This window comes from Marmota monax, unplaced genomic scaffold, assembly GCF_021218885.2.
Source record: "Marmota monax isolate L192 unplaced genomic scaffold, Marmota_monax_Labrador192_F-V1.1 WCK01_AAM20220418_F8-fsc00006, whole genome shotgun sequence".
Taxonomy (NCBI): Eukaryota; Metazoa; Chordata; class Mammalia; order Rodentia; family Sciuridae; genus Marmota; species Marmota monax.
Genome location: NW_026693712.1, coordinates 4,922,311 through 4,943,532, shown reverse-complemented (window position 1 = coordinate 4,943,532; position 21,222 = coordinate 4,922,311).

The window sequence follows — 21,222 nt, the reverse complement described above, 5'->3', positions numbered from 1 at the left end:
ATTACAACTTTATAATAAAACTCCAACTTTGATAAAAATAAGTTTTCCGACTTTGCTCCTCTTTTTCCCAAAATTTGTTTAGCCCTTCTACTTTGTTGTTGCATTGGTCTGGCTTATCTCTTCCGTATGATTTCAGAATTAATTTGTCAATGTTTTAAAAACTCACTTTTGAAATTGAGAGTGCTTTGGATCAATTGACAATTTTGTTTTACTTCTGTTAGTTTGCTCACCTTTTTTTTTCTACTGACCAATTTAGGAGCAATGACATGTGAATGATATTGAATTCTCCAATCTATGAACATGTTATGTACCTCCAACTAATTTATATATTAACTTACCTCTCAATATTTTATAGATTTTAGCATAGCAATTTTGCACATATGTAAATGTTATCCCATTTTTTTTATATTTGATGCTATTGTAAATGGAATTATTTTTTAATTTTAGTTTCCAATTGTGCAATGCTAGTATAGAGAAATAACATGGATTTTTAATATAGTGGTTATACTTTGCAACTTGGCTAAATTTACTTAGTTCTAGTAGCTTTCAAGGAATCTTTAGGATTTTCCACATGTAAATAAATACAGTTTTACCTTTTATAAAATAATTTCCTGCAGTGTTGGGGTTAGAAACAGGGCCTCATGTATGCTAGGTGAGCATTCTACCACTAAGCTATATTCCCACCCCCTTTTTAAAATTTATTTTAAGACAATATCTCACTAAATTACTCCAATTTACTTGCAATCTTCCTGCCTCAGCCTCCTGAGTAGCTGAGAAAACAGGTGTGCTCCACCAGGACCAGCCAGTTATACTTATTTCCTAGCCTTATTGCAGTGGGTAGGATAATCAGTATCGTGTTTCATAAACTGGTAATAGTTAATATCTTAGCATTGTTATTCATCTTAGGTCAAAAGCAGTCTCTTATCATTAGTATGTTGTATGTTTCATAAATCCCCTTTATTGGCTAAGAAAGTTTCTTTCTATTCGTACTTCATTAAAAGTTGCTTATTTTACCATAAATAACTTTCTAATTTTGTCAAATGTTTTTCTGCATCAATTGAAACTATTTTATTATTTCTCTCTTTTTTTGTGTGTTGGTCGATTGAATTAATTGGTAAACCTTCCTTGAATTGTATTAATTGTATTAAAGTCTGCTAGGTCAATGTGCATTATACCCTTATTTGAAACTAAAGACTGGTCCTTTGAATAGGTGGGGAAAAAATGGATGAACCTCCAACCAAGTAAAGAACAAAAATACAAACAAATGTTCTAACTGAATATAGACACAAAAACCCTGAATAAAATTTTAGCAAATCAAATTTTAAAATATAAATAAATAAAAATAGGAGAGGCCATTGCAGAATGTAAGCTTATAAATATGGCAGATGATTAACTTTTTTTTTACTTCATTCAATCCTAATAATGACCAGAGGTATGTGTCCTTATTTCTTTTTCACAGGTAAGAAATAAAAGACTCAGAGAGATCAATTAACTTACTCCTGATCACAAAGCTAGTAAGAGGCAGAGGCAGGGCTGACCCCAGCTGATTTCAAAGCTTAGGCTCTCTCCACCACTTCACCTCTCTCAGAACTACCTTGATCTATTCTGGTCTTCTGATTACCCACCATGTTTCTTTAGAGTTCATTGGTGTGCTATGTCTATTTATTTTTCCCCATGGAATTTGAAGATATGCTCAGTATAGTTTGATTTTTCTTAGACAGAATCTTTGCTTAGGAGACTTAGGATCTCTTGGGTAAATGCAGTTTCATCTCTCCTCAACACAAACGCAGGCAAGACTGGCATAGGTCATAGCTCTAATCACAGATGGGGAGAAGTGGAAAAGTGGAGTTCTTGGCCCGGGAGGGCCCCCTCCTTCCTCTTGTAGATTTTCTTTACACTCACTTTTCCAGGATGATGCTTGTCCAGCTTTTTTAAAAGATTGCTCTCTTGGGGCTGTATCTCAGTGGTAAAGTGCTCGTTCAATCCCCAGTACCTCAAAAAACAGTGAAAAAAACCACTCTCTTTTAAAGGTATTGGGTTTAGAAAGGGAGGAGAGGGCAAAGGATAAGGAAATAATATTTGTGGCACTTGACCCTCTAACAGAAACTGTGGATAATTTTCTTTCTCCTTTATGTAGCACATCTCCACAGATAGAAGGGAATCCTGGTAGTCTTATGAAGAAGGGCAGGCAACAAAGGGATCCATATGCAGTTGTTCATTCCCCTAGTTCAGTGTTTTCTTTTTAATTTTTAAAATGTGATCCACAGTGAGAAGTACATCTATCATCCTGACCAAATTCATTTCTTCATATGTATAATGATTACAGCAAGTTTCATGAAACAACAGTTACTATTCACAATGTACTCTGATGGTTTCTGTACCAGTGCTTCTTGACAGTTAATGTGCACATTAATTCGTTAGGAAGTGCCGCAGTCTGTCTGGCTGCAGCAAACTAGCCGGGGGATGACGAATAACTTGTGTACTTGATACAGCAGGAGTGGGAGCCGTTTATTGCAGGACAGGAGCAGTATTTATACATTCCACACAGCTTATCTAATTAGCATAAACTAGATACATCAGTCAACCAATAAGGAATCTCCACACTTAATGGCTTGTTTTTGTTACTTCTCAAACCACTCCCTCAGGCATTTTGCCAGGCACCATCCAGACTTGTTTACGAACTCTAACATTCCCCTGGCAAAATGCCAGGTGTTATTTTTGACTTGTTTACAGACTCTAACAAGGAAGTTTTTTTGTTGTTGTTTTTGTTTTGTTTTGTTTTTTGTTATTGGGGATTAAACCCAGCTACATCCTCAAGGTGGCCTGAAACAACTTTTTTTTTAATATTTATTTTTTTAGTTTTCGGCAGACACAACATCTTTGTTGCATGTGGTGCTGAGAATCGAACCCAGGCCGCACGCATGCCAGGTAAGCGTGCTACCGCTTGAGCCACATCCCCAGCCCCCCGTTAGGAAGTTTATTAAACATGAGATTCTGATTCACAATCTGGGATGGGGTTTGCAGTTATCAAACTCCTAGGTGGATGCCTCTCTTTCTGGTACAGCACCTTGGGCAGCAAAATTCTATACTATGTAAATTTATATAAATGATAAATTACTTTTATGACTTTGAAATGCATTTGCACTGGCAGATTGTAAAAGCATTGTTGTTGTATTTCCTGGTGTAACACCATGCTTAGGGCAGCTCTGGGATTGACAGCATGCCTGTCTGGGATGTTCTTGTAAAAGTAGCTTTCCTGTAGAGTGGTGTCATATACCAAGAACAAAAATGATAGAGGTCAAAAGAAGGATATGTTTTTGACATCTTTTAATTGCAACACTTGACACAATTTAAAAATCTATTACAATTTGGACTGAATAAATATAAGCATTCTATATAATGAGGACTCTTGTGTATATGAAACATAGTCCACAGAAGATGATTGAGGGTGATGGTGACAATGACATACGTATCAGAAAAAAAATATTCTGTGGCCTCACCCTCTTTAATCTGAGATATGAATGCTTTCTGTGTCAGGGTCCCTGTTTTCAAGTAACAAAGGTCACCTGTGACTAGCCTAATAAAAACAAAACTGCGGAAAGTTTTTGAGGGATTCCAGAAAAATGGAATTTCAATCAAAGTTGAAAGTGAGCAAGAACCCCTCTAGAAGACTGGAATGGAGGAATCAAATCCATGGTCTATAGTCTCAGAGTAGACCAGCCTGGGCAGGCTGCCCCCTCAAAGATTAATGAACTTGAACCATTTATTTTCTTGGTCTTCACATCATGCTCTCAAGATCAGAGTCACAGGAGAAAGCATCCACTTGGCTGAACTTGTATTTCACATTCCTTCCTGGCTGTCCTTGGGAAAATAGGAAGAATTTGGCCCTTCAAACTTCCATATCGGGGCAGATACTGAGAGATGATTCCTCCAAGAGCACAGGAAAGTAAGATGAAATATGCCAAAAATAAATCAGACTGCCAGTGAGAAGAGGCAATGGATGCTCAGCCATCAGTAAACTATACTGGAAGCAGCACTGTGAGTCAGTCAGGGCTGTTAACAACCAGTGTAACAGGGTGGTGAGTGGGATTTTCCAGTGGCTATTATGTCAGAGCCAAGGTGGGGTCAGTGACCCTATTCTAATGAGTGGATCCAAACCTTGCAGGACTTAATAAAAGGCATCAGAAAACCAGCTCTAAGAGCACCAGCAACCACTGCCACCTGTCCCCCACAAAGACCCAATCCTATTATTTTACTGTCATAGGGAAAAAAAGAAAACAACAACTAAAGAATTCTAGAAGAGTTGTCAGAATTTCAGTCATGGGAACTCATTGCCCTTCCCAATATGAGAGACAAGGGCAAAATTTCTTTCCTCCTTGTAAAGGGTATGGATGGAGAAGAAGCAAGAGAAACAATCAGAGATGAAGAGAGATAGCAAAAGGTGAAAGCTGGCACCTTCACCCCTAGTCAGCCTTCTATTTAGTGCATAAAGCAGGCCGATCTCTCTCCACATTTGAACAGGAAAGGAAGTGGAAAGAGACAACAATTGGAAGCTTCTGTTCTGTTCTGTGCCTCTCCCAAGGAGAGGCAAGAGCTTAATGTTCTTAGGGCCACATGGACATCCCTGGAGGGATCCAGATTTAAGCAGTCTCATTGCCCTGTCTAAAAGGTTGCTGATTAGAAAAGCAGGAGCTGACAGGGCAGAATGCAGAACTCAGCCTGCAGTGTGGCCCACATTAGAGGCATGTACAACTGAGCCCCAACAGGATCTCCACCCAAGTGCTGCCCTTTGACAGTGTCTAGACATATGCCACAGGCACGACTGACCATCCACTGTGACCTACAGCTGCAGTGGTCAAGCAGAAGGTGTCATTCTTTTCCCTCATCCCTCTCTCCAGAACCTCAACACTGTGTTTAGAGATAGAAAGATGGACCCAAGAGAGAAAGAAAGAGAAAGAAACAGAGGAGGAGAGAAGCAAAGTACACCCAGTTCCCCCTGTAGGGCCATTTGCAACATTGATCAAAGCCTTGACTCATTAAAGTCTAAATGTGTCTGGAATGCTGCAGGAGTTTCCCAAGATGATGTGAAGGGACAGAAAACTCTACATTAAAGCACACCTGAAGACAATGTAGGGAAATAAAATAAAGGACTTCATGCCAGCATCCCACTGAGTTCAGACTCTCCAAGAAACTAGCTATACAGCACAAGAAAGTGGCTTTGAGTCATTTGGGTAATAATAATAATAATAATAATAAATAAAATAATTTATTGGGATGCCACTGGAGCTCAATATAAAACTCAGAAGGCTTGACAACTAGATTGGGAAGGTGCACAGGGACAAAGGGAGGCTCTGCATCTAGAGTTAAAATCACTCAATGGAACTGGTCTGAGTAATCCTTGTTCCATCACCAAATGCCAGATACTGGACTTGTCAGCATCAACACCTCTAGCCCTGGACACCAACTCTGAGGAACAGAGGGTTGTTGCCTCCATTGAGCTGCCAGAAAGAATTCTCCATTGTCCAAGATCCTAATTCAAAGTTCATGGTAGGTACACCTGACTGAGCCTCAGTCACATGCCCACAGCCCAGTTGCAAGAAGCAAGTGTTTGTTGTTTCTTTTCTATAAGGAAGGCTCTTCTTCTCATCAAGTTTCATAAGCAGAGTTGCTATTTTGTCCCAAATAGGGATAATACATGTCTCTGTTAGTCAAATTAGCAAGTCTTCCCTTCTTACAGTGGTTACAGGCCATCATCAGGGTTAGGGGGGGAAATCATGTCTGGATTGCAGCCTCATTTCCCTGTCTGCTAGGAATCTGCACCCAGTGCACAAACTGAATGCTCATAAGGTGAGCACTTCTCAAACTCAAAAGGTAGTACAACTGAGGTAGCAGCTGAGGGGAGACATCCCGCTCAGGGAGATGGATGATGAGCATGCCGCTTGGTGAAGAACTGTTGAGAAGTGCTATTAGGAAAGCAAAACAAGTGAGTGAGCAAAAACCTGGCAAAAATTGGACCTTCACACATCAAGTGAAACTTGATGGTTCACACTTCAAGTGAACCACCATCATGAGATGAGTGTGTCTTGGCATCATGTGTGGAATTTGACCTCTGAAGAATGAAGGCATCAGTGCCATTGAGAGTGGGTAGGCACATCTGAATCGTCATGCAGAGTTACTTGGAACCAGTAAAGGCTTAAGGGTGTATTTGTTAAGATTTACATTGACTCCCTTCCTGAATCAGAAAATAATTTTCTCAAAAAATATTTATGAAAAATTATTATATTTTTATTAAAATTAATATTCATTTGTTCCAAATTATTACAATAATTTTGTCAACTGTGAAAGAAAAAGGCAGAAATTGTTTAGTACTACATAAAAATTAACATGTACTTTTACCTACATATGCATTAACTTAAACACAAATAAGTTAGTACTGTTTTCATTCTGAAAAAAAAAATAGAGTAGAAAAGAAAAGCAGATTGATCAGATCATTTGATATTGACTAATTGGAGAAAGTAGATTTGATTCAATTAAATGATTTGTACATAGCATTTCCCTGCATCAGATCAATTTTACTGTCCATGTATTACATATTCAATGCTTCTGGGTTGGTTGACTATACAGATGCTATGTCTGTAAAGTTTCCACAGTGGAGGAAAGGGTTGAAAATCTATTTAGAGAGAGTTTACAACAGAATGGAAGGAGCAGCATCTCTAAGTGGGTAAAGAAAACAGAGCTGGGCAGAAGGAAGAATGGACTGTAATCCAGTTGTTTTAGTCAGCTTTATCACTGCTATGATGAAAGGACCTGACCAGAATGATTTTAAAGGAGGGAAAGTTTATTTGGGGGCTTGTGGTTTCAGAGGTCTCAATCCATAGAGAGCAAGCTCCATTCCTTAGGGCTCAAGGTGAGGCAGGAAATCATAGTGGAAGAGTGTGGCAGAGGGAAATGGCTCACGTGGTGATCAAGGAAGCAGAGAGAGAGATTTCCACTTGCCAGATACAAATATATACCCCAAATCCAGAACCCCAATGAACCACTTCCTCTAGCCACACCCCACCTGCCTCCAGTTATCACTCAGTTAATCCCATCAGGGATTAATTCACTGATTAGGTTAAGACTATAACCCAATGATTTCTCCTCCAAACCTTCTTTCATTGTCTCATACGAGAGCTTTTGGGGGACACCTCACATCCTAACCATAACACCAGTTAACCATGGGTCCTTCTAAGTGGGCTTGAGTTGAGGCAAAGGTACCCAAGCTTTACCTCATTCATGGAAGAGTGAAGGAATGCAAGCTGCCCTCAGGGTAAGAGTATAACCATGGGGAGGAAATCCTCTGCTGCTGAGGGGATTCCAGGTACAATGCAGCTGGAAGTCATCACAGCCAACAAACCTTTACAGCTAGGGAAATGAGTGCCTTGCTCCTGAACGTGCCTTGGTATCCACCACCCTCTCCCCATACCTCTCAATTTCACCTCCTACTATTCGTCTGTTGCTCTATGCTCTAGGGACTTTGGTCTCCTGACTTTTCTTCAGATACAGTCGACTGGTTTCCACATTAGAGCTCTTGCTGTTCTCTGCCTGGATGGTGTGGTTTGCTCCCTGACCTCCTGAATGTCTTCTTTTATCTTGTGAGCCTTCCTTTCAGTCTGGCTGCCTACCCTGGCTTCCCCCACACACCTGATCTCCTTTCCCACACTCTAGTTTTTCTTTTTTCTTTCTGTAACCCTTTTCACTTTATAATATCCTATATAATTTACCTATTCATGATAAGTATTGTTTGGTAGCTGTCTTATCCCCACTAGAACATAAGCTTCACAAGGGAAAGGATCTTTATCTATTTTGTTCTTTTATCTGTTTTGTTTACTGATACATCTCAAGCACTGAGAGGTGTCCTGGTGCATAGTAATTCTCAAATATAACGAACATATTTTAAATGAAAGTTTTACAGCTCAGTGGAGGATTTTTATTTTCCACTTGGAAATTATCTTTTTTAAGTAGGAAATTATTTTTTAAGATCAGAGTCTTCTGAAAGTGAATTTATTTAATTCACTTAATACATCTGCCCAAACCACAGAGTTGCCCAAAATACAGCTCTCAGGAGAGGCAGGTTTATCGCTCAGATTATAATCATTATCTCATTCCTGCTATTAAAGCAAAGAAAAGGAGGAGGAGCTGCAGACAAAGAATTAATTAATCAAGGCTTTAACTTTTCTGGAAACCAGGGAATTTGTATCAGCCTGCTCTGTTATTTACCTAACATTATCCTCTGGAATATTAATATTATATCTTGTGATTTACAGCCTTCTATGGCTACAACATGTACACAAAGGCAAAGAGCGAGTGCCCTGGAAAAATCTCTTCTTACAGAACTCACACATAATTTGCTTGAGAGCCTTCACGCCTTGGAATATGATTTGCATTAAAATGACAGACTATTTTACTAAAATTCAGTGTTTTGCAGCCCTTCCCATAACACAGTAAGAAAAGGATAGTCATGTTTATATGGCATGCTGGGGTGAACAAGGAATTGGAGCCCCGAGCAAGGCATCTCTGGTCACCCAGCCCTGCTCTGCAGCCCCTGGCAGCCCTCAGGCTGGTTGACCTATCAGTGGGGAAGCTCTGCAGGATCAGAGGATGTCAAAGCGAGTTAATTCTCAAACAGTGGGTGAAATCAGTTCTCCATGACAAACCTGATTAACAACTTCAAATTACTTTCATCCTCAATTTTCTTACAAATATATTTCCCTGTAACAAACAGACTCTATTCTCAGTGTTTCAAGTATCAACCCCTTGAATTTTTAAAATGAACATTTGAATATCATAGGAAAGTTCTTCACCTTTTCTATTGGATTTGTCCATAGACTCCCATTCCGCTTCATCCATTCTCTCTCCTTTACGTTTCAGAGGCAGCAAGCCCAAGAAGCATTTTCTTTCTCTGATGCTCCAGCCAGCACAGTCCTGGATGCATTGTTATGCTGCGTCTTACAGGTAAACTCACATGCTATTTGAAAAATAACAGGAGAAAGAAATATTTTTCTTCTTTCTCTGGGCACAGCACCAGCCTCCCAGACGTGAGTTTCTGCAATGAATTCAATGACTTCTCCAGCCATTTCACCAATCCTGGACCAAGTCCCATGAGATAAGTAGGAGCTCTGCATGTTCCAGACCCTGGGAAATAGAGGTGCACCTAGAAGCTAGTGGTAGATCCTTGATGCACCCTCTTTCTACCCTTGATTACCTAAGCACCTGAGGCCTTGTATTAAATCCTCTGCTTCGAATATCTACAATGTTTTTCTTGTTCTAGTCTAAACCTTGACTGGAACGCCATTCTTGAGAAACTGACATAGAGACTCCACTTTTTTGATGTAAGGCAATAATAAATATATACCTTTACCTTTCATTGCATGGCAACATGTTATCCCATGCTGAATACTCCCAAGCTTCATCCTATTTACCAGGATGAAGTGGCCAGCAAAGGGCTGTTTCTTAATGTCTCAGCAGACTCTCACATTCTTTAAATTTCCTATTAAGCTACCAACAAGAGCTATAGATTCTGCTCCAGTTATTTCTTGGCTCAAGATAAATTAAAGAAAATCAAGCTTATAATTTCATTTCTGTACCACCCCCCCAAAAAAAACATAACCAGAAAACAAGAGAGATGTGAGTATCTAGATGAAAATCAAGGGCTCTTTCTAAGGGGAAAAAAAAAGACAAATGAACTTAAAGAAGGATACAAAACATTCACTATCATCTAACTATATAAAATAAAAGTAATTTTTAATCTCACATATTACATATAGGTAGATAAAAAATTTAAGTGGTAAAAGAAACAAATAGGTAGATAAAAAATTTAAGTGGTAAAAGAAATAACCCATAAAAAATACTAGAAGATAAATAACACATAAAAATATTAGAAGATAATCTCAATGACTGTTTTTAAATTGCTTATTTGAGAAAACATTTTCTAAGTATGATGCAGAACACAGAACCCACTTTTTAAAGATAGAGGTTTTTCAATTTGGAAGTCTTAAAATACATCAGAATTAGAAGCAATAGTACCTACCACCTAGATTTTAAACTTATTTGCATTGGGCCAGTCTGTTTGTTCCTCTCTGTATTTTCGTTTTATCATGCCAAAGCAAATTTAAAATATTTCACTCCCAAATTCTTCAGCATGAATATCCAAAAACCTAGAATATACTCCTACAAAACCATGATATATTTGTCACCTAATGAAACTGATCACTCTAAAACATCATCTATACTTGGTCCACTCTTAAATTTTCTCTTTGAAATAAATAAATATATATATACCTTAACTGTTTCTCTCAAGACCAGCACCAAGCATTACATTGGATTTTTATCTCTCTTAAACCTTTTAAGATCTGAAATATTCTCCTCTACTTCTACTCTTTTCTTAGGGCATTGACTTTTCTAAAGTCAGATCATTTTTTCTTATAGAAAATACCACATTCTGGATTGATTGTTTCTCCATGTTGTTATTTAACATGATTTAGACTGCAAGGTCCATTCTAAACAAGGAGAAAGAATTAATGCAGATATCCAGAGCTGTTCAATGACCTCTCAGTTGTGGTAGAAATAGTTCCTATCTATGTGGTTCACCGTGGTAACCACTAGTCACATAGCTTTTCAGCACATGAAGCGTAGCTTGTATGACCAAGAACTAGATCTTAATTGAATTGAATTTTTAATTAATTTAATTTTAAAACTTAAATAGTCACAACTGGCTAGTGCTGCTGAATCATTTGGGTAATATAAAAATGAATATAAAGTACCTATACTCTACATAAGTAGGTATTTGAAAAATGTTAACTCTTCTGCCTCCCAAATGTATTTTAAAGAGAGTATACTACAAAATATAGTATCCTGTAGTTGTAAATAAAGCTGCATGCTTGACTTTGTTGTATGATTAAGATCTTTTCAATAGGCATCTGTTTTCTTCAGGAATCTTCATGATTGGCACCAAGTGCTATAACTATCTAGGAGATAGATAGATAGATAGATAGATAGATAGATAGATTAATATATTTTTTCAGTACTAGAGATTAAACCCAATGGTGCTCTACCACTGATCTATATCCCCAACCCTTTTTATTTTTTATCTTCAGACAGTCTTGCTAAGTTGCTGAAGCTGGCCTTGAACTTGTGATCATCTTGCTTCAACCTCCCTTTAGCTGGAATTGTAGGTGTTGTGCCACCATGCCCAACTTGGAGTCTGTATCTTTAACACATATACCTAAGACTTAAGAATTAGAATTCACATTTTCTGAAACACACATTTTCTGTGTGTTCATTTTTCTTTCAAATTGCTTTATAGCCTTGTGTTAGAATTACTTCAAACAAGCCAAAACAGTGAGATTCAATACGGAAACATTTATTCCAATTTAGAAAGAGGATTCTTTTTTCCTCTGGGAGTGAGGCTGGAAATATTGAAGCTGGGGCCACCTGCAAATACCAGATAGAGAGCACAACAGTGAGAAAAGCAGAACTAAGACACAGAGGGGAAAAAAATGTTTTATTTTATTCTCTGGATCCAGCCATGCCTGCAGCCCAAAATGTAGACTAAGGAAGATCATGTTTATACTTTTCTGTTTTATAAGCCAATAATGTCTTTATTTTCCCTAAACTAATTTGAATTGTGTTTCTGTCTTTGGCACTAAAAGAGTGTTATCAAAATGTAGCCAACAAAAGATCACAGAATTTAAAAGGAGACAAACTGGATTCTAATAAATTTCAGATCTAGTTTCCACATGTAGAGATAACAATGGCCGAGGCCTTGTCACCAAGACTACACGAGAAGGTATGTTCTGCACTTTGGAGATGCTTCAAATATGCTAGCTCCCCTTTTGAAGTTCCCTTGACAGCTATGTGGATACTAAATCCTTGAGCTCTCAAATACTGTTTTTCTTTTCTGTTGCTCGTTAAAAATTTCTCTGTTTATACCCATAGGAAATGTGAGATCCTCTGGATCCAATTTTAAAACGGAGAAGAGCATTTCAAACAACTGGTAACAGAACATTTCCCACCTAGTTTCTAAGAGAACCGGTTTAGGGAGCAATGATATTTTCTTTGAGCCATACAAACCCCACATGGTGGCTGTGGACTCCTGGCGATCTTCCCACAGTCTATTTTGATTTCTGTCATCAACATGACGGGGATTGGATTGTGCAGACTCTAGCCACATGATTCAATTCCTTTTGCCTTCTCAAACAAAACTGTGTGTGGAATCTCCTTTATTGGCACTGAAGATTTATTCGCTTTTTATGATCATACTAGATTTAAGTTAAGTAGCTTAATATCAGACTGAATATAATTAACTAATCATTTACAGGATTACCTAGGCTAAAAATCGACACAGTAAAATAGAGTAAGCATGCTCCTGCCCATCTAAATCCCTGTGTTAATAAAGGTGATCAGATTATACAATTCAAATGCTTTTTTAAGGAAATATCCCTGGCATAAAGGATTAGAAATATGTTTAAACTAAATTTAGAATTCAGGAAAAGCAATCCTACAGCTTACTTTACCTTATTTTTTGCTCCAGCTAAGCTCTTAAGCTGAATAAATTAAAGTCTCCAAGATGTTTAAACAGTTCGGTATATATTAGTATGCTATGGTTCATTATAAAAATACAGTTGTAAAATTATTGCCAAATCACCCCTAATACCTGCTTAGTCATACCTGGAAATCCCTAGCAAAGGCATGAATGTCCTGCTTACGTGTTCATTTTAGCTTCTTGTCTATAGTTATTCACCTTTCTTTCCCAAAGTCTCATGCTTGGCTCTGACACAATGCATCACATTCATGAAACTATCTACCAAATCTGTCAGGAAAAGGGCTGCTTTCTACTAATAATCTGTCTAAAATAATTTCTTGTACCTTTAATATTTTCTTTCATTCTTTTAAAAGTTTACCAGAGTATGTTTCAAAATTAAGAAAAGCAATGTCTTTAAGCAACACCTACTTCTTCATATGTTTCTTAAAGGAGTAGGAATTGGGGTGGGGGTTGTGCTAAGGACTGAACCCAGAATCTTCTGCATGCTAAGCACACATTTTCCACTGAGCTACACTCCTAGCCCAGCAGTAGCATGGTCCCTATTGTTACTCTCTGTAATGAATTTGACCAATCTGTACCCGTCTCATCTCTACTTCCACCCATGAATGGCAGAATAAAACTTCAAAGCATTAATTGATATAAAATGTTCTTCATCTCTTCCAAGGCTTTTCTTTTTAGTCCAGGCAATTTCACTTAAGGATCCAATTTAGGAGAGGAAAGAGATAGAGCTAGAAAACAAAAGTATGTTAGACAGAAATATCTATAAAGAGATATGACAATTTTTCTTAGACTCAATTTTAGATTTCTCTGGACTAGAATGGGAAAAGAGCATAGAATATGATGACAAATGGAATAAAGTCAATTGGGCCCTACATCTGTGCCCCTTCCAAGATCTTGGAGTAGTAAATTGATCCTTGATAGAGATGTGTGGACCTTTGAATAAAAGGAGGCTTGTGGCCTGCTTTCCATCTTGGTACCCCAGTGATGGCAAGCCCCCACAGAGTCCTGGCATTGATGTTAACTGTGTGCCAGAGACTGTTTTGGTTCCCACTCTTGAAAGCTCTCCCTTGTAACATATGTTTCTTAAAACAGTAGAAATTGGGGGGTGGGGCGCTGCTAGAGATTGAACACAGGGCCTTGTGCATGCTTAGCGCACAGATTACAGGGGAGAAAGAAGGCAGAGCCACATCCTCTGACCCTGGCTCTGACAGCAGAGGAACTGCACTGGCTCTGAAGGGACAAAGAGCACAGGCTTGGAGGAATTGAGGATTAAACAGGTGTGGTACCTGCGGCAGAAATAGCCGCTTCCCAAAGTTCATGAATATGAGTTCATGAATTTGGGGCTGAGGTTATAGCTCAGTTGGTAGAGTGCTTGCCTTGCATGCAAAGGCCCTGGGTTTGATCGCCAGCATCACAAAAACAAACAAAGTTCATGAATATGAACTAACATCACCTTCTCACTCCCTCCCTTCTTTCTCTTTCATCCTCTCCAGTGATTTTGCACTTAATTCCCTGTGCTAAATCCCACTCTCATTTAAATCTCTAGAGTGGTTTGTTTTCTTAACTAGATTCTGATTGATATTATTGCCTAGAGAGCATCCATCCTCTTTATTCTCTGCCTAATAAATTCTTTATTTGTTCAGTCTTCATCTTTTCCCCAAGGATCTTAAGAGACAGTGACTCCATCCTCAGCTTCAGGATTTGGCCTGGTTTGGGTCAAAGGATAATTTCATTTCTCTTACTAGAAGATGATTCAGAAATGGGCATGTGGCCCTGCTATGCCAATGAAAGAAGAGGGGGCTTTGCCAGAGACTTCTGGGAATGCTCTTTTTTGGGGGGGAGTAGGGGTAACCGGGATTGAACTAGGGCACATTCCATCCATATTTTGTATTTTATTTAGAGACAGCATCTGAGTTGCTCAGCATCTTGCTTTTTGCTGAGGCTGGCTTTGAGCTCACAATCTTCCTACCTCAGCCTCTGAGCCACAGGGATTAAAGGTGATCACCACTGAGCCTGGCAACATTCTTCATTCTTAAGTGAGGATCATGAGACACCAACTAAACATAAAAGAGAAAGCCCTAATTCCTGATGACGGCTATAATGCAATCAAAACAGGAGCTTGATTTTTGAATGGTGGTGATAGTATAGAGGCAGGGTAGAGAGAGAGAACCTAAGCATTTAAGTGCATTATTGAACTATTGGAACAATTCTGCCTAAAGCCCACCTCACTTCTTGACTTATATAAGCAAGCAACTTGCCTTAGGTCAGTGGAGGTGAGTCTCCTGTTTTTCAAAGCTGGAAACAACTTACTAGATAATTTGAACCACCATGGTTTGGCAGAGAGTGCTTAAGACAACTCTCCAGTTTCCCACAGCCCCGGAGTGGCACAAGATATCATCTAAGTTACCCCTAAAGGCTGATCAACTTAGTTGAGAGAGGGATGGACCTACAGAGGCTTCATAGCCATGATGAGGGGACAAAGCAGCACAAGTCACAGAAAACCTTATAGGAACATGGGCATCACAACTGACTCCACAATAGGAGATAATGACCAGGAACCAGGTGGTGCCCACTTCATGGCAAATGCATACAGGAAGATGGGCCACACTCTCTCCCCTTGACATGTCAATGCAACTCAAGATGTCTGCCCCCATCCCTCAAACCTTGGAAGGATGATGAAATTGACTGTTCATTTTCCACCAGCAAATAAAATGGAAGCTAAAAATAGTGACTGTTAGATCATAGAAAATAAACAAAGTTATAGGTTGAGAAATTAAAACCCTAGAAGTATACATCCCAATTAGGCAGAACTCATTCTGTGACTGGTAGATAGCAGGTAGATAAGTCGTGGTTATCTTGGTCTCCTGAAATAGCTCCCACCCGCTCTCTTTTTTATCAATTAGACCTTCATGGAGAGTCACAGTCAGCCTCACTGCATCCTCCTCTGCTGCCTGTTCTCATCTGGGACTGTTCAGACTTCAAGGTCAGACCGTCTCACCAATAGAACTGATGCTGTGATGGGCCCTGATCACAAGGCTTACAGTAGAATGGCCCCTTGGCCACTCTGCAGTAACCCTCACCACCACTGGCTTCTTGATCAAAAGATGAATGCATAACTAGGTGTCTTAGTTTATTTTGTGTTGCTACTGAGTAATTTATAATAAACAGAAATATATTATTTCTCATGGTTTGGGACTGGGAAGTCCAAGATCAAGGTGCTGACATTTTTTGAGAGCCTTTTTGCTGCATCATGCTTGACAGGAGCATCACAAGGCACAGGAAAAAACAGGCAAGAGAGGAAAGAGAGGAGTGCAGTGAACCCAATTTCTCAATAACAGCCCTGGTGCATTCATGAGGGGGGAGCCCTGAGGCCCTAAAAACCTCTTAAAGGTCCCCCTCCCAACAACATCACATGACAGTTAAATGTCAGCATGAGCTTCAGAGGGGACAGACATTCAAACCATAGCCTAGAACTAGATAAGAGAAATTTAGAGCATGCCCATAAATTCTATTCTGCGATCTTCTGCTTCCCTTCTAGGTCTTCTGAAATCACATTGCTCCAAATCTGATGTAAAGAATAAGTTTTACATAACTATTGGTGCATGATATTCAACTCAAAGTTGGTCTAACATTGAACATGAAAGCACCTACAACTATTTTCTCTAATTAATGTTGTGGAATATAGTATCTTGGAACACCTGCTGTTATCATGTTATTCCTTAGTGCTTAACTTTTACTTTCCTCATTTATGTGTTGTAACTCCTTAAAGCCAATCTCATTTTCTTAGTGTTGCTGTACATGACCCTAAGGAGAGAGAAACTGATGCTAACACAAAGTCTCAATTCTGAGAGGAAATGTTTTCCATGTTTTTGTTCCACAGGAAGAGAATTTGCTGTGAGAACAGGAATACTAAACACAATTGGAAGAGTAAAACTAAAGGTCAGATTGATGGGTCTCTGTCTGATTCCTACTCAAACTTTTCTTAAGCCAGGTGCTGTGTCCCATGCCTTTAATTCCAGCCACTTGGGAGGCTGAGGCAAGAAGACTGAGGCAAGAAGACTGCAAGTTTGAGACCAATCTTGGAAAGTTAGTGAGACCCTATCTCAAAAAATAAAAAGGGCTGGAGTGTGGGTCAGTGAAAGAGCACCCCTTAGCTAAATCCCAGTACCACTAAAATTAAATTAAAATTTTCTATTAAAGAAATTTAAACCCCTGACTTGCAGAAAATAATCTCATCTTTATATTTAAACACTCTATTTAAAATATTTTTTAGTTGAATTCTTGGTAGATAATGTTCCTACAATCATAGAAACAGATATTAATGTTTTTAAAAATGTGAAAAAATTTTGTTTATTCTCTTTGCTAGCTCTCACAATTTTTTAAACAGGTAAGTAACAGCTAACTATTATGTACATACTCATTACCAAGAAATTTAAGTTACAATTATACTTATTCTGGAACTAACCACCAAAAAATTGAGTTTCTTCTTAGGCTTCCTAAAGATAAAGCTTTCTTACATTTGAACATTTATTTTTTTAAAAAAAATTAGTTATCAATGGACCTTTATTTAATTTATTTATATGAGGTGCTGAGAATCAAACCCAGTGCCTCACACATGCTAAGCAAGCACTCTACCATTAAGCTATAACCCCAGCCCCATTTATTTTTAAAGTTTATATAGAATGCTGATTCATAGACATGGATTTATACCACGTGTCATTGGCTAATATTTTTTTTAATTATTAATGGCACTTGTTAAAGATGGCAAGGCAGATTTCATTCAAAGGGAGGAGGCCAGGACAATAGCTATATGGACCAGTACATCAGAGTCTTGTAGTAGGGGACTGAGATTGGACTCAATTCTAATTCCAACAAAGACGTGGGGATTTTTAACTGAGGAGCATGGTTTTCTTTTTAAACCAATTTGATAGGATTATTGCTGGAAGAACATCAGGAGGATATCAAGAGTGGTTGGATACCAAGAATGGAGGATTTTCCCCAAACTGACTTAGCAGGATTCTTGCTCTTAATGGATTCTAAAAGAACAGGGAAGGACACTCAGGGTCAAACCTAGTTCAGCACAGGACTCAGAGGAGCCTGACTAATATCTTGGTCACAGGAGAGTCTATCACTACTTTTACTGAAATAATTGTGTTTAAAAAAAAAAAAAAACAACTGTGTATATTAAACTAGGTTTGTCATAATAGGTGGTTTTACCCACCAACTTAGAATTATCCCGCTCAGGTACCACCTGATTGAGCTCAATTTTTTCCAACCTATATAAACAGAATGGGGATTTTTCTTAACATTAACATGTCTTAACATTTAGAAACATAAATTATAAAGATGTATTATTTAAAAAGGGCTTAACATATTAATTTTAGAATACAGTGACAGAGCTTCTGGCATGCAGGCTGCAGAGGCTTCTAGGGTTCTAAGGGGCAGTGATGGGAGCACAGTTCCCCCAGAGGATACCAGTCATAAGTCTGAGATGAAAGAGGCAGAGTGACAACAGTTTTCTCTAGGGCCTAGTAGGACAAGAAGCCAATACTGTCACCCATTTCCCTGGACTCTGATGAATAAAGTGTTTCCCATGTACAAGAGTGGAATTCATAAAAGAGGAAGACACAGAACCCAGCAAATGGGAACTCCAACATCAAAAAAGGAAAAGTTCTATTCCCAGGATGACAAGGAGAGATCCTCAAACGCAGACAGGTGACATACCCAGAGAGTGGGCATTCCTTTATGGAGTGGGAGGATGGGCCCACAATTCATATTCTCAAAAACTGGAACTCTTTTATTTTTATATGTTCCAATTAGTTACGCCTGACAGCAGAATGTATTTTGACTCATTGTACACAGATAGAGCTCGACTTTTCATTTTTCTGGTTGTACATGATGCAGAGTCACACCATTTGTGCAATCATTCTGTACCTAGGCTAACAATTACTATCTCATTCCACTGTCCTTCCCACCCCCAAACCCCTCCTCTCCCTTCCCTTCCCTCTGCCCAATCCAAAGTTCCTCCATTCTTCCCTTGCCCCCCACTCACTCCATTATGGATCAGCATTCATATATTAGAGAAAACATTTGGCATTTGGTAAAATCTGGAATTCTTAGGCTGGGGTTGTAGCTCAGTGCTTGCAATGCATATGTGAGTCACTGGGTTTGATTCTCAGCAGCACATAAAAACAAATAAAATAAATAAAGATATTGTGTCCATCTACAACTAAAAAATATATATTTAAAAAAAGAAAAATGGAATTCTTAGATTTTTCTCAAGTGCTTAGTTATACTGAGAAATTCTATTGAGAGATTTTTTTCATATTCATTCTCTCTCTCTTCTTCTCTCCCTCCTCCCTTCCCACTCTTTCTGCTTTTCCCCATCTCCAACAATAATAAAATAACTTTAAAAAGTAGATAATTAACAACAGGTACGGTTACAAGTTGATGGGAATAAGTGCTACTGGTCTATAGCACAGTAGGGTGACTGTGATTAATAGTGATGTATCGTATATTACAAAGCAGCTAGAAAGGTTTTCAGATGCTCTCATTGCAAAGAAATGGTAACCGTATAAAGTGATAAATATGCTATTTTCTCTGATTTAACCATCTTATAATGTAAACAAGTTCACTTTGAACCCAATAAATATGTACAACTATTGTGTGCCAGTTTTTTTTTAAAAAAGCAAGCAATTTTGAGTCCTGGAAAAGCAAGTTACATATGAAAGAAAATAAGATGCTGTTACACTCACCTGTGAGTAATATTTACATAGACGTTCTAATTTTAACATTGGATATACATAGAACCAAAAATATTAGAGTGGGAAGAGAAGAAGATGAAATGCCTGTTTTTGTGTAGTATGTTTGAATGGTAAGAGTGTGACAGTTTGGGATTTGAGAGGAGGGTAAGAAAATTAATCTTCCACATTAGGAAATCAATAGGTAATATTCAAAACAAAAAGAGAAAAATGAAACTTAAATAGCTGAAAAAATCCACTTGTTTGAAAATACAGATATAAATACCAGTAAAAACTGCTTAAAGTGTTGAAAATTGTTGACTTGGAAGTGGGTATCAGAAGCTGGAAAGAAAAAAGCTAAGTATTGCTGTTCTAAGATAGCAGAACTCAGCATATTTAGAGTGAATATTTGTATCTTTGAAAAAAATAAAGATTTATTCTCATCATGAAGAAATGACGAATGCTTAAGATGATAGATAACCTAAGTAACTTGAGCTGATCAAAACACAGTATGTAGCCAGGCATGTTTGCACAGGCTTGTAATCCCAGCAGCTCAGAATGCTGAGGTAGGACAATTGTGAGTTCAAAGCCAGCCTCAGCAAATTAGCAAGGCTCTAAGGAATTTAGCAAGACCTTTTCTTTAAATTAAGTATAAAATGGGATTTGACTCAGGAGTTAAGCGTCCTTGGGTTCAATCCCCAGTACCAAAAATATATATGTACATATATATAAATATACCAAAATTTCACACTGTACCCCATAAAAATATGCAATTATTGCCAATAAAATTTTTCTAAAAATTAAATAAGAATCACTTCTAAATCTCCCCAAATTCCCTTACTCTTTTCACTGGAACTGCATTGAGTTTATAAAAATATAATTTTTAGGGAAAAAAATCTTTATAATCCTGAATATTTCCCTCTAGAAACATGGTTGAGACTTATTTTCTTTCCTCAAAAGAGTGTATCATGTTTTTTTTCTAAAAAGTCCTATGTATTTTCTGCCATTTATGCCTAGGCACAGTATAATATTTTTTTGGTACTGTGATTTCATCTTTCCCCATTATATATTATAACTAAATGTTGCTAATACATAGGGAAGCTCTATATTTTCCTTGTAACTTACCACTTTACTGAATGCTTATCTCTTAATACTTTTTCAAATGATTATCTTCCATTTTCTAGGAAGACAATTACAAAAATATGCAAGTAATTATAATGGTGTTTTATCATTTTCTTTTCAGATACATATCACTCATTCCTTTTACTATCCTGTTGCATTAGATAGCACTTATGGAATACAGCTTTAATAATGGGGACATTTTGTTGTATTGTTCCCAACTTGAATGAGAACACTCCTGATTTTCCCCAACATGCAATTTTTTATATTAACATTAATCTATTTCTTCTATATATAGAACTTCTCCTACCTAAACATTCCTCATATTTTAACATATTAGTGTTTGATATTACACCAGAACTAAGAATAATCCCTGGCCCAATAAAAATGTGTTGGATGAATGAATCAATGAATAGAAAAGTCACTATAGATAGCCAGGTGCTTTGTATCTTTTAACCTATGAAAACATTAGTATTTGTCATAGTATTAAGCAACTTTTTTATTTGGAGAATAAGTATCACCTCATTATCAATGGAATTTTCTAGTACTTCACTTTAAATGCTTGCCTCTGTGTTTACATGTATGAACTGTAGCTTTGTTTTTATTACCTTTATCAGGTTCACTTTCAGCATTACATTACCATACCAAATTAATTAATTAAAATATTGCATGTCTTTGCTCTGCAACAACTTTAGTCCTAGGAGTTAGCTATGAAGTTAAGAGCATTTGCCAAGAAACAGTCTGCCTCATAGTGCAACTTCAACTTCTTTCATAGGTATT